This window comes from Thermobia domestica, chromosome 3 (genome assembly GCF_964235325.1).
Source record: "Thermobia domestica chromosome 3, izTheDome1.hap1.1, whole genome shotgun sequence".
Classification (NCBI taxonomy): domain Eukaryota; kingdom Metazoa; phylum Arthropoda; class Insecta; order Zygentoma; family Lepismatidae; genus Thermobia; species Thermobia domestica.
Genome location: NC_137456.1, coordinates 145,484,842 through 145,499,951, shown reverse-complemented (window position 1 = coordinate 145,499,951; position 15,110 = coordinate 145,484,842). Strand labels below are relative to the sequence as shown.

The 15,110-nt window shown below is 36.0% G+C and overlaps 1 protein-coding gene across 32 annotated transcripts in view; it reads left to right on the top strand.

Moving 5' to 3' along the window:
* Positions 1 to 11,388: 11,388 nt before the first annotated feature.
* The window catches only part of LOC145680788 (uncharacterized), a 246,679-nt gene continuing 242,957 nt past the window's right edge, over positions 11,389 to 15,110 (top strand). For 30 of the 32 annotated variants that reach the window (XM_081751809.1, XM_081751808.1, XM_081751806.1 and 27 more), the window contains exon 1: positions 11,389 to 11,543. The gene's annotated coding sequence lies outside the window, so the exon portion shown is untranslated. The remainder of the gene's footprint in view (positions 11,544 to 15,110) is intronic. The other 2 variants (XM_081751822.1, XM_081751823.1) reach the window with 1 other exon arrangement.

Sequence of the window (15,110 nt, the reverse complement as noted above, 5' to 3'; positions counted from 1 at the left end):
GAAGAGAAAATTACGAAAAAATGAAATTAAAGTATCTTATTTTTTCCCATATTTTCTTCTTATGTTTATTTACCAATTCTCACAATGTTTCATTAAAATCATAGACTTTTATGATGCTTTCGAGGAAGATATTCTAAAGATCGGAGACGTAACATTTACGTCTGTGGAGTTGCCGTATCTACTCAATTTATTCTTTCCGTTTCTACATCGTTTATTTATCGTTAGTTTGCTTTAGGTTTGCTTAACGTATTGTTAGTTTCACAAAAGCACAACTTCTGTTGAGAAAATAAATGGTCAGGCAAATTTCACCTATAAAAAAATTACATTCTTTCACCTCCTATCGTTAGTTTACGTTTGTTCTGCAGTAATGCACTTTTTATTTGAGAAATAAAGTTTTCCACCATGTGTGAGGTTAGGCTGCCAATATGCAATTTTCTTAATGTCCATTTTATCGTTAATTTATGTTAGTTTTTCCAAAATTATCTTTAATTTTGGAAAATTACACGTTTTATTCAAGATATAAAATTTCTCGCCAAGTGTTGACTTAGCCCGCGATTAAAGAATTTCCATAATTTCCAACTCAAGTGGTTAGTTTATTATTAATTTATGTTAGTTTTGTTAATTCTTTCGATAGTTTCGCAAAAAATACACCTTTTTATTGAAAAAATATAAATGGGCAGGCTAATTTCATGGTTCCTCACCCACAAACGTATTTCACTATTATCCCTCTCAGGATCTTGGGTTTTTGGGGTATTTTTTAGACTTTCAGTCAAGCAGCTACTGCATCGTCACTATTTATTCTAGGATCATGGATCATACGTCATTCTCTTTAGAATGGAGCAGGCTTTCAAATGGTACCACTTACCTGCCCATACCGTATACCAGGAGAGGGAAAAGTGATGTCAAAGGGAAACTTTTGGGGAATTTTTTTCACACTTTGGGCCCCACTGGAACGGCTCTGCGTGAACGTAGAGACCTAAAAAAATATCATAAATAGTACTTGGTAGGCTAAATGAGTATGCCAAATTTCAAGTTTCTATCTTGAATAGTAAGGGCGGGAGAAATTTTATCAACAATCCCCACAATACCCCAAATTACCGCAAAAGACCCTTAGTCCAGGAAATCTAGAGCAATTTTACCCTCAACCTGGGCAACATTGCAACACAAGCTTTTTAAACAGTTTTCGATTCAGGAATTACTGCTGAATAACATATTAAAAATCCGACAAAATCGGACCACGGGAACACCCCCCAAAACGGTTTCAATATGGCGGACTATGGTTTTTCGAAAAAATCGTAGACCTTTACGTTGGCGGCTCTAGTATACCTCCTAATTGACACAGAGACATGAATTATACCTCGTTGGAACGGTCATGGACCACAAATTCTAACGAAGTGACTTTTTACCCATCATGCCCAACCCGTAGAAGAAGAAGAAGAAAAGAAGAAAGTCGATTTTTGTTTTTTAAAATTGATAGTTCTTGGAGGCTGGCAACACTGTACGTCCTCATACGCCGGCAGAAAAATTCCCACGCGTAGACCAGACATTGGTAACAATAATATAAAAAATAAAGGACGTAGGTTCAACAGTAAGGGTGATAAAAATTCGGAACCGCGGACCAAGGAGGCTCACTCTGTATATTTTTACTGTGGTCTAACTTCTGTTTCTTAGATCTAGCATCCTCCCTAATTCTCACAGAGACATGAAGAATACCGCGTTTTAAAGCTTATGGAACCCCCTTGCCAACGACGTATTGTCTGTGCCCCCTGTGCCCAACCTGTGGAAAAAGAAGAAGAAGAAACCTTGAAAAACTTGGGAAAAACTACACCTTTACCTTTCTTGGGCTCTGGCAACCTTGATAATCGTTGGGTATATGGGAAACAAACGATACGTTGTAGGAAAGGGGGTTCCATAAGCTTTTCTACATATCATAGTCTTGCATGAACCTAGGCACTGCAGAACCATGTCTGATTCCCTTACACGTTTTTGTATCATCTGAAGAAACTTAGATCCTGACGATAATCTCATCACACTTCAAGAAAAGGGAGCTGAAGGAGTGAACAATGCCAGTAAGGCTCGCGGTAGTAACATTCTCGCCGCTGCAGGTATGGTGGTTCATGTCTCTTGTCGCAAACGTTACATTGATTTAAAAAAAGAAATTGCGATTGCCCTAAAAAGAAAAACGTCATCTCCGATTCAAAAACGAGTTACTCGCTCGTCGGATGGGTTCTTCAACAGCAACAGTGACTGCCTGTTTTGCGGCAGGTCTGTCTTATTTGATGACCGTCATGTGTTGAAATCAGAAAATGTCCTAGTGAAAACACAAGCATTACCACACAGCATTTTAAAGTGTTGCAATGAACGAAACGATACCTGGTCACAAACTGTCCGAGGTCGAATTGAGTACTTCTCATCTGATCTTCATGCAGCGATTGTGTCTATCACAGATCATGTAGTATCAACTTTCGAACAGGTAAAGCAATGCCTCAACAATACTGCACCGATAATCAGTCAGCGTCAAAAAATTCCGGGCTGGCCGTACTGCAAACGATGAGAGAATCCGAGCATTTCAGCGCAACTATAGTTATTAGGAAGAGCTCGATGATGAGCAACTAACTGTGGGAGAACTTGTTACAAAAATGGGCACATTTCTTGAAGGGACTGATCACATTGCATATGACAGACGGCACATGAAGTGTCAACGAATGGAGTACGTCGGTGAAAAAATTATAATTTCTAGTGACAGTGGAAAAAACGACTTCATTACAGAAACTGCCGAGAAACTGCCAATCACATTCTACGGGCATATCCTGATTTACGATGAGAGTATAATGAAGAAAAGGAAAACATAGAATAATAGAAACCGTAGCTCGACTGATCAAAAGCGACATAAAATCCAAACTACAAACTGGAAGTGATACATATCCTTCGCCCAGCGACTTGACCATTCAGGAATCCTTTCAGTACATTCCACTTAGCCTTAAACTAGTTTGTGCAACACTTTTTGCCGAAAAGGACAATGAAGCCAAAAAGCATCGATTGGCCAGTGTTTGATGCAAGCAGCCAGACCAAGAGCTATGTTGGCTACTCTGCAGTTAGGTGTTGGTGTGCAGCTGCACCACCATTATCGATTGAAACACCTGATTGACACGCTGCATCACCTGGGATTTTGCTCTTGATACGCGGAAGTGCAGCGGTTTGAACGCTGTGCTGCAAGTACATTTGGTAATCATGTGGTCGAAATGTCAGCAGACCAGACTCTCCTCTTTGCAGCGGATAATGTAGACCATGATCTCCAAACGCTGAGTGGTTTAGGCACATTCCATGGTATGGGATTGTTGGCGGCCATTACTCCATCCACTACTACCAGTCTAATCATTCTCCGGAATCCCGTCTCTGATGCTGATGTGAAGTCCCTTGCCAGTGTTTCCATTCATGCATACACTGAAGCCAGGGCTATTCTTGAAAAGGTCAACTGTGAACTGGTAACAGCACCATCGCCGAACGAAAGCTCCCTGGATATTTTGTGGAAACTTTCCTGGCACTTTCCGTCACGCACACCAAACTGGTCAGGAATGATGCGGGCCATTCACGCAGATCCATCTCTTCATCATCCAGGCAAATTCACTGTTCTCTGCTTACCGATTATTGACCTCCATCCATCGGATATGTCATGCATCTATTCCACTTTAGTGTACCTGAATAACCTTGCGAAAAATATAAAGTCACACCAACCATCACCTTAGACCAACCACTGTTTCGGAAAGCTTCACGTATCCTGCATGACAGAGCACATAACACCAGTATTAAGGACACGGTTGTCCTGTTGAGCTCATTTCATACTCTGATGAATCTTCTAGGAGCAATTGGTTGCCTGATTAATGGTTCAGGCTTACGTGAAATCTTGCATGAGGTTTATGGAGAAAATTCGGTTGTACATATGTTAAGTGGCAAGTCCGTAGCAAGAGCCTTCCGTGCGCACATGATGGTTGACCTGGAATTAAGTGCATTGCATGTGGAGAATGTTTTTCTGGAGACCGATAACAGAACACACAGAACTATCAACGATGCGTACTCTCTCTACCAGAGTCTGATGTCGAGTGAGATTACTGTAACTGGAGCTAGTGCTTCACCTCTTCTTCAAGAAGCCCGAGAAAAAAATAGAAGAACGAAAGTCAGAACTTATTAACACATCAAAAATAAGTCAGTTGTGGCTTGCATACCAGCGCATGTTGACTACAGCAAGGAAACTTGTGCCAGCAGACCGAACAGGAAGCTGGGAGGATCACCTTGATGCTATAGCAGAGTGCATTCCCATATTCGCTGCAGGAGGACACTTCAATTATTTGAAGTCGACGTGCTTGTACCTGCAAACAATGCCATCGGTTAATCCAATAGTTCACGAAAGCTTACAAAATGGGTTCGGAGTCATTATTAGAAGCAACCGTTATTGAGCTGGGTTGTCCTCTGATCTAGTCATAGAGCAGGTTCTGATGAGATCGCTAAAATCCACTGGAGGTCTAACCCATGGGAGTGTAATGTCGGAGATGCAACGATCTTTGTGGATGCTCTCAATGCCAGCATGCTCCGAGTCAATCTGGCGATGCAAACTCTTATTCACACAGCATATGTCACTAGCGAACAACAAAAAGAAGCCGAAACGTCAAGAATGTCACGTAATTTCAGTGACACACGTCGCATTCTTGCACGACTGCAGCCCATCTCACCATTTGACGGAGACAAATCGTTGAGAAACATTGCCACTGACGCCACAGCGGATTCCTCGGTCAACGTCCATAATTTATTTTCAGTTGGGGAAGAGCTTGCGAAGAAACTATCTGGCAAAGACCTGTTCACTGTGAAGTGGAAACGTGCAGATAAAGTCAAAACTCTAGCATCCCCGAGTAGTGTTAAAATCAGCAGCGATATCTCCATCGATTCGAATATTTTGTTTCAAAGACTGTTAGTTGTCGCTAATGCAGGCAGCACATCTTTAGAGGAGACATTAGCGCATGAATGATGTGCCTACCCATTAGCTTTATTTGAGTCACCCAGCATGATGCGTAAGGCAGACAAAACCCCACTGGCCCATGTGATACTAGAGTTCAGCAAGAAGCAGACCGCACAGTTTGAGGAAAAGGAGTCAGACAATATTCTGTATGTCTTAGACGGAGAATCTCTGTTACATAGACTACCATGGTGTAAAGGCAGTTCGTACGACAATATTGCTGCATCATTTGCTGAGTATACGGTTCGTAAATAAGGCAAATCAACCATCCTGTTTGATGTGTATGGAATTTGCTCACCATTGTTCATTGCAACTGTGCTACCGGGTGTGAAAGAATGTATTGTACTTGTAGAAAGCATGGCCATTCATCTGCTATTGCTTGTGGTGTGTGCCAAGAAACTGAATGTTTTAACTGTTTAAATGAATATGGTGAGGATAGTGTTAGCGTAGGCGATGACGATGTAGATTTGTAATTTGCCTCTCAAAGTTTTTTGTCTTCCCATTCTTTTGCTTTAGAATATTTTAGCTTTATATACAGGCGTTATGTTTCTATAAAACGAATTGTCTTGTACACTGTATTATGGTACGACCTTCTATTTGCCCATGTGATACTAGAGTTCAGCAAGCAGCAGACCGCACAGTTTGAGGAAACGGAGTCAGACAATATTCTGTATGTCTTAGACGGAGAATCTCTGTTACATAGACTACCATGGTGTAAAGGCAGTTCGTACGACAATATTGCTGCATCATTTGCTGAGTATACGGTTCGTAAATAAGGCAAATCAACCATCCTGTTTGATGTGTATGGAATTTGCTCACCATTGTTCATTGCAACTGTGCTACCGGGTGTGAAAGAATGTATTGTACTTGTAGAAAGCATGGCCATTCATCTGCTATTGCTTGTGGTGTGTGCCATAAAACTGAATGTTTTAACTGTTTAAATGAATATGGCGAGTACAGTGTTAGCGTTGGCAATGACGCTGTAGATGTGTAATTTGCCTCCCAGTCTTTCGTTATTCCCATTCTTTCGCACAAGAATATTTTTGTTTTATTAAAGCGACCTTTGATTTAAAGAAAGAAACAAGATTTTTTCATGCGTAGAACGACTATCAGGGTTGCCAGAACCCAAGAAAGGTAAAAGTGTAGATTTTTCCAAGTTTTTCAAGGTTTCTTCTTCTTTTTCTACAGGTTGGACACAGGGGGCACAGACAATACGTCGTTGGCAAGGGGGTTCCATAAGCTTTAAAACGCGGTATTCTTCATGTCTCTGTGAGAATTAGGGAGGATGCTAGATCTAAGAAACAGAAGTTAGACCACAGTAAAAATATGCAGAGTGAGCCTCCTTGGTCCGCGGTTCCTAATTTTTGTCTCCCTTACTGTTAACCTACGTCCTTTATTTTTTATATTATTGTTACCAATGTCTGGTCTACGCGTGGGAATTTTTCTGCCGGCCTATGAGGACGTACAGTGTTGCCAGCGTCCAAGAAATATCAATTTAAAAAAACAAAAATTCGACTTTCTTCTTTTCTTCTTCTTCTTCTTCTACGGGTTGGGCATGATGGATACAAAAGTCACTTCGTTAGAATTTGTGTCCATGAGCGTTCCAACGAGATATAATTCACGTCTCTGTGTCAATTAAGAGGGCTACTAGAGTCGCCAACATAAAGGTCTACGATTTTTTCGAAAAACCATAGTCCGCCAATTTGAAAACAGTTTTGGAGGTGTTCCCGTGGTCCGATTTTGTCGGATTTTGGATATTTTTATCAGGTGAAGTACTTAAACAAAATACATGTGTAAAACTAAAGGTTTCAATTTTGCCGAGGTCAAACCGTATTTTGACTCGACTACCTGAACTCAGGTAAAAAATTTCCTGAGACATCTCTGTCTACCATAGAACTATAATCCGCCAATCATTCTCTTCAGAGTAGAACTGCCATTCACTGCCATTCACATGGGCGGTATCATTGACATGTCTCCATCATGTATCTAAGGCGGATAATCCCGAAGAAAGGGATTTTTTGGTAAAAATATCCCTTTTTTCAACTTTTTGCCCCGCTGGACCCCCCATGTTTTAACGCAGAAATCTGAAAAAATCTGTTAAATACTACTAGGTGGACTGAATGTTTGTGCACAATTTCAATCTTCTAGGTGCAAAAGTAAGCCCGCAAATATATATATATATATATATATATATATATATATATATATATATATATATACCGAAAATGCCCCATATTCTCCTATACAGAAGTATATTTTGATAAAAATTCCCTGCAACATAACTAATTACCCTAGGGTTCGCCCATCATTCTCTTCAGAATAGAACTGCCTTTCAGACGGTATGACTCACGTGTCTCCATCATGTATCTGAGGTGGGATAATTCCGAAGAAAGTGACCCCCCTATTTTAACGCAGAGATCTGAAAAGAAAAACTGATAAATACCACTAGGTGGGCTGAATGTTTATGCACAATTTCAATCTTCTAGGTGCAAAAGTAAGCCCGCCAAAACATATATATACCGACAATGTCCCATATTCCCGTATACAGAAGGATATTTTGTAAAAATTCCCTGAGACATCCCTAATTACCCTAGGATCATGATTTGCACATCATTCTCTTCAGAATAGAACTGCCTTTCAGACGGTACTATTTACCTGTCTCCATCATGTATCTGAGGCGTAAAAATAGTGAAAAAGTTGTTTTTTTGGTAAAAAATATCTCTTTTTTTTAACTTTTGCCACCCTGGACCCCCTTTCTGCCAACGAATAAATCTGAAAAAGGTCTGGTAGATTTTAATCGGCGGACGGAATGTTTGTGCAAAATTTCAATCTTCTACGTGCAAAAATAAGCCCGCCAAAAAATAACGAACGTAGGCTTAATAAAAGAAAATATATTTTTTAAAATTATGAAAGAATTTAGAGTGTTATTTTGCCGGTTCTTAAATAGATTATGTAATTTTCTAACTCATATACTCAGTCTATAACTTTTGGACAGTAGGTTTCGTAGCTTTATCTATTGTAAGTAAATATTTTATTTAAGCTTTTTCTAGTGTTAATTTTCTACTGGAAGTGTCTTTCTTTTCGAACTAGCATATTTTTAATAATCAATGTGACATCCCCATAACTATAATTTTATTTTTACATTACATGTAATGAAAATATTTTTATAACTTTACTCTTGTACATTTTAAAGTAAGTAAGTGTAGTTGTATTAAAGGAAAGCATTTGCATCCATAGTTAATTCAGTTCCAATTCTCTGAGCGGAACGGGGAACGTTTAGCTAAACTACTAAGAAAGGAAAATATATTAAAGTCGATTAATATGAAAGAACACTAAGTTTTCATCATTTCTTAATACCATGAGTTAAAGATGTAATTGAACAGAGAATCTATCTTACTACCCCAATAAGGATTTTGTTCCTAGATTAATGTTAATTTTAGAATAAATAACGATAATTAAAATTAACAATATAAGTGAGAAGGTGCAATATAATCGTTATAGGAAATGGAATAATTTAACATCAGAGCACTAATTATATTTCGTTAATAAAATACTTATGTTGCTCAATTACTCATACTTCTACGAAACGTAACTTAAAGTATCAATAAACTAGCAATGTCAAGTAGATAAATGTATAAATTGTTGGCCGCCGTCACAGTAAAAATTTCACATTATTTTCTGATTTTTATTTTACTTTCTTTAATGTAGAAACAAAAAATTTCTTAAAAAAGCAAATAAAACCAAAGAAGCCATACCATACATAAGTTACTAATATATTACGAAAGAAGTACATTAGTAATACTTTGAGGTATTAGCACACACACTATATATATAATTACATTGGACAGTATCTTATACTACATTCATGTGCAAAACTTACGAATGCACATGCATGAACTACTATTATTACTAGTAATACTACGATTAACTACTACTATTTGCATGATTTGTTGCACTCAGAGAGTGCTGAATCAGCCATATATTATTGGAATGTGGAATTGCAAATGAATACAGTCCGAAAACGCTGGACGAGAATCCACAGGATGGGCAACAGAGACGAAAACGCATGCTAATGGGAAAATTCGGAAATAGACAAGTGCCATTCTCGTACAAGTGCCTCTCGAAGCTCAGAAATGGATCTTGGGGCCATTTGACGACGTGTAATTCGCCTGCCAAGCATGTCTTACGCATGATCCATCAGGTTCAAGTCCGGCGAGCAACTGGGCAAATCGAATTGCCTGATATCCTGGTGCCCAAAATACTCAACCAGTATGACAGCGCGATGGGGACGTGCGTTATCATCCATTAGAATCAAATCAGGACCCACTGTGCCCCGAAACAGATGAACGTATTGGTCCAAGATGTCCTCCCGATACATTGCATCAGTGACGGTACCCTGTGGGAAGACATGCAGAAGTGTACTTTTGTGAAACTAAACGATCGTTTTAGCAAACCTAAGGTAAACTAACAGCAAACAAATTATATTAGCGGAAGAATGTTGAAATTCGCTTGTTGGTGGCGAACTGTGAGGTTAGCCAATGCATTTACTTTCCCAATAAAAAAGTACATTTTTGCGAAACTAAATATAATTTTAGCGAAACTTACACCAACTAACGATAAACCGAAGATATGAAGTGAAAAATTATATATATATGGGAAGGCTAACTTGACACTTGGCTGGAAACTTTATTTCTGGGTTAAAGCGTGTACTTCATTAGGTGGGAGGAACAACTTGACAAACGTAAACATTTTGACTTATTATTACCTGATTGCAACTCCAAGTAATTATCAGGAAATCTTAGAAAACGTACTCAAAATGTTTATTCAAATTGAATAATTTTTACTAAAGCTTTCGTGGAATATATTTCTCAATGACGGGAGAGAAGCTGAATTCATATTCTCATTCTCGCCTCATTCTAAGCAAGCATTGGAAATTATTGTTAAGCACACAAAAATACGTAATATTCCATGAAAATCTAATATTCTTGTTGTGAATCTTATTTGAACATATTCATTTGATTGAGAGATTGGTGAAGACTTACGTTGTTATTTCAATGAAGTTGACTTCATGCGCAGTGATCATTAGAAGCCTTAAATGAAATATATACAATATTAATTGAAACTCAAACATTTTCTTTCAAGGTAACTGTGACGTAGCACATATTTTTAAATGTGTTTTAATTCACCGTTTCAGTTGGACACACTTTAACTGCAAACAGTGGGATGATTGAAAAGCTGTAAAGATCATACTTATCATAATGCTCAAAAGTTGAATAATGATGGTGGAAACTATGTTTTTAATATATTATTTAAATAATGAACTTAAAAATATATTTTAATAAAACGAGGAAACAACGGAAGTTTTTACACCAGATCTTCTGTAGATGACAAACAAAAGAGTGAAAAAGTGAATGCGTGGACCGGGACTCGAACTCAGTATCTCCGAAATATTGTGCCGATGCGTTAATAACTACCATGCTGATAGTTTGAGTGAAGAACACTGAAAGAGTTAAGTGATTTATAACAAAGCCCGTCGGAATTATCGAGATATACTGAAGTTAATATATACTATGTTCTTTCAAATCAAGTAGCTTTTAGGTAGCTTATACTTTCAAATTGTTTTGTAGTTATTCCTATGTGTTCAAACGTTTTACTTGAATGTCCCGTGATTATGCTCCGAGGCAAAGGAAGACGATAATGAACGAAATTATGGAATGCAGAAAATGGGAGGGAGGAGAACAACCCTGAAAAATCTATTGACTTCGTGTTTTTCCATCACAATAGGCCTACCCACTTGGCGACTGGACCCTCTTACGATGTGGATTTTCCATTTCATTGGTTTGAGATGTAGATCTATAAAAACTAAAATGTTATTAATATTCATATAGTACTCTGAAGTTTACGTGTGACAAGTTATCTATTCAGTTATAATACACTAAGTATATTGATTTACTTGTAATGGATTTAAAGAAGGCAACATTAAAGGTGGAAGGGTTACTAAAATTCTATACAAAGCTCGTCAGCAACATTAGTACGTCAATATAAGTATTACCTCTAGATGAAGTATATATGATGACTATTATTATAATGCACTACTTTATTTATAAAGGAAAATGGATATTAGTTGCTGAACTAAGATCTGAAATTTCCTTGAGATTCCACACCATATATTCAACTAAAATAAAAAAGAAATATGATCAAAATATACATACATAATATATAAACAAACAGCGATAAATGTTTGTATTTTTACCATTTAATATCTGAGATCCTGTTGTTGTGACGGAGAAATATCTTAATAGGACTGATTAAATAATCATTAGTTCTTTCTTTCAAGACGCATCATTTTCTTAATAACCTCTTAAAATTCAAAACAAGATATTCGTCTCAGAAATGTTGCGTTTTCAATTTTAGAAGAAAGTGATCAGAAATATTTAGTTATAATTGAAGTAAGACTTTGTAGAAAACAGATCAAAAGAAAGAAGCTACTTAAAAAACTTTGTTTATAGTTTCGGACCATTTCGCGGATGTACATGTGAGTACTTTTATAGTGCTTAAATTAAGTTTCATGTATAATAATTATTAAAGATGTGAATTCCAGAAATATAAGACGTCCCAAGTATCAAAGTAAGATCGTACTAAGCAAGTGTCTCTGTTGTTATAACATATGAAGAGTCATGAAAAGCAGGAAGTGAAGGTTTCATTTCATATTACGTAAGAACTATAGTAATTCCAAACAGTATTATTTCTAACTTTCTTAACAAGAATTTGAGATCTCAACTTGAGGTAACTTCCTAGTTGGTACAAGTATATACTCAATACCATAGATCCTTGAATCCAACGGATAGTTCGGAACAACTAGTGCTGATGTACGTGCACTAATCCTTCTAATATTTTTAATTCAGAACTTATGCACTACAATTATTAATGACTAATGATTTAAGCAAAATTTTATCACTTGCTTAAAATAAAGTAATATTCGGTAATCATAAGGGCATCGCTCCTATTAGTTTAATTCATTTTTAATTACATCCTTGAAAATAGATTAGATTCACTGCAATATATGTACTTAGAAATGTTTCGCTAAAGCAAAGATAATGACAAACCTAAGACCTAAAATGATTTCTTGATTATTAGACTTTAAAATTTATTTTTCACTTAAAGAATGCCACCAAGACAAACAAAACCTTGTCTAAATTTCTAGGACATTGTATGGACCGTTGAGGTATGAGTTCAATCCATCCCGTAACGCTCTTCATAAACCGAAATTATTTAGGGGCGCTGGCTCAGTAGTGGAATGCTTATCTGTTGTGTGTGGTATCCTTAGTTTGATCTCAGGCCAAGTAAATTTGTGGTTGGTAACATTATGTTCGTGGATTTTATCGAGAAACACTTGTTTTCTCCCACATTCTCATTCTACCATTTTTCCATAATCTTTTTACTTGCTTTAATGATCCATCTCCATTACCTTAAATGGCATAATTATGAGATGTTAAAATGATTATATTTGAAACTTTCTCTTTAATGAAAAAAAAAAAAAACAGAATGAAAATAATATTATATATGTACAATAAAAATACATACAAAACACTACGAGAATTAAAAAACGGGAAAACGTAGAAAAGCGGTTTTCCCCCTTTTTTTTTTTATCCCAGCGCTCTCTCAGATGTTGTTCACGGCGTACGAAGAAAAACTATAGGACACTTGGAATTGTGGACATAGGGAGTATGTGTGCTCGTATCCAGAACTATTGTTTCGTAACTTAAGCGAAAAATTGTTCACAAAAGTCGTTTTTAATTGAGTTATTCGCAGGCAATCTACTTCTGAGTCTACTGTATTTGGCTTAGATCAAATTAACCACTCAACTAAACAAGTTATAACCATCTCTTCATATTTCAGTATAGATTCTAACTATTATTATTATTATTATTATTATTATTATTATTATTATTATTATTATTATTATTATTATTATTATTATTATTATTACTATTATTATTATATTTTAGTAGAGCAAATCCTTGAAATTAGAGAGAGATAAGTAAACAATTGGGGCTTCTTTCATATCGTGAAACTTCGATGGACTACCAAACTGTACTAGTTCTATATTCTAAACAGATCTAAAAGATGTATTTAATCAGTGTTCAAAATACAGATAAAGGATACTAAGAGAAGAAACGAATTTTGGAATTCAGAACCTATATGAGGTATAAATTCTTGCTATCCTTTTTGAACTATCTTTGAAGATCCAATGTTAAAACTGAAATCGCCAGATTACTATCATTTCTGGTTTCAAAAGATGAATACGGTGAAAATTGAATCTGTTTTTGCAACTTTAAATTCAATTAAAACAAAGTTTCGTGTTTTTGTACAATTTCTTTCTAAGTTGATTTATAGAGTAGAAAATGGATGTTACAATTGAATAAAATGATTCAGGGTCACCTGAATTATGTTAAATTTTGACATGTAGCAAATTCAGTCACCTAACATGATGATGAGTGATTTTAGTAACACATTTTGGTGTCGTTATATTCTTTTGCAAAACATTCACATTCTTATTAAACACACATGAGGGCCAATCTAATCTATCATAAAATTATAAAATAGTTTTGAAAAAAGGAAATAGTATCAGTGTAAGAGAAAAAATATATTGAAGATAGAAACAACAGATGGCAGCACTTTTATTCATGGAAAAGCTGACAGAACATTATGCAACATCACTCAAATCTATTTTCATGGAAAATTACGAGAAATATAATATGTGTTTGTTACTTGGTATAAATGGCAAATAGACCGCGTAAAGATTTGTTCATAGCAAGAGGCAAAAAATGAATAAAACAAAACAAAGAAAGAAGAAGAACTAATACAAATACTTAATGTCAATTTGACGTTTATGATTTTCTTGAAGGGCAACGTAGAAGCTTCAACTTATTGTATAGATATATGCATCTGATACACAGGATCTTCAGATGTCTGTGATGCCTCCATTAAGTCACTGTTCTTAACAAATGGAAAGTTTCACTGATTACTGAAGAACAATCTAGTTATTAATAGTAATATTTCATGACATGTGTTCAGTACTGTAGCTGGGTGTTACTAACGTCAAATACCTTATATAGAAATATGATTATGACAGTCCAGTTTCACCGTTCCTTCGTTCATTCAACTAGTTCTCGGCAACACCACTGCGGTCTTAATTTCACAACTCCGCAGCATGATGCTAAGCAAATTGAAACGGTTGAATGCGTGCGTGTGGAAGACAGTGAACGTCTATTTAAAAGCTAGAGGGGTAATAATTGAGTACTAAAGAATTCTGTAATCTACTAATGTTTTGTTCTTATATGTATTCTTATATATATTTGGTAAGAATTCTAAATCAATTATAAGATGGAATAATTCAATTATCGTATAAATAGAAAAGGATAAGTGTATTCTTACCCGATATCAAAAATGTAGATATTTCTTTGGGTAAAGAAGTCACACGTCTTTAATATTACATCAGTTGTGTTCTGCACTACTAACATTTAGTATTGATATTTTGTATGACAATGTAAATTTTGTCGCCAAGGTATCTCTATAGTTTTCCAACAATGAATCAACATTAAATAACTTTAATGTATATATATATATATATATATATATATATATATATATATATATATATATATATATATATATATATTGTTTGTTTGTTTGAATAATCATTTCTTAAACAATGTTTAAGTTCGGACAAAAATAAACAAACTGGAAATATAAGGTATTCTCTTAATGGGCTACCTACCCTTAGTATCACCACCAGCAAGTATTATGATAAGTTATTATAACTGGTACATGAGGTCATTAAAACAAATACCCTATGGGATTTTTATTTTAGCATGGCATTAGCAAGGTCATATATACACCGCTGTGGATGTCAAATGGACTATCTTGGAATTCCAATTTGTGTAGTATCCCTGCTATTCATTTGGTTTGGCTCTCCTGATTACACTACCCAACATTATTTTAAACTTCGGGTAAATAATAGGTGATTCAGAATGATTGTGGTGGGCAGAAAACGAAAATGATAATAATTTTTGCACATCACGTCACAGTTCTGAGATAT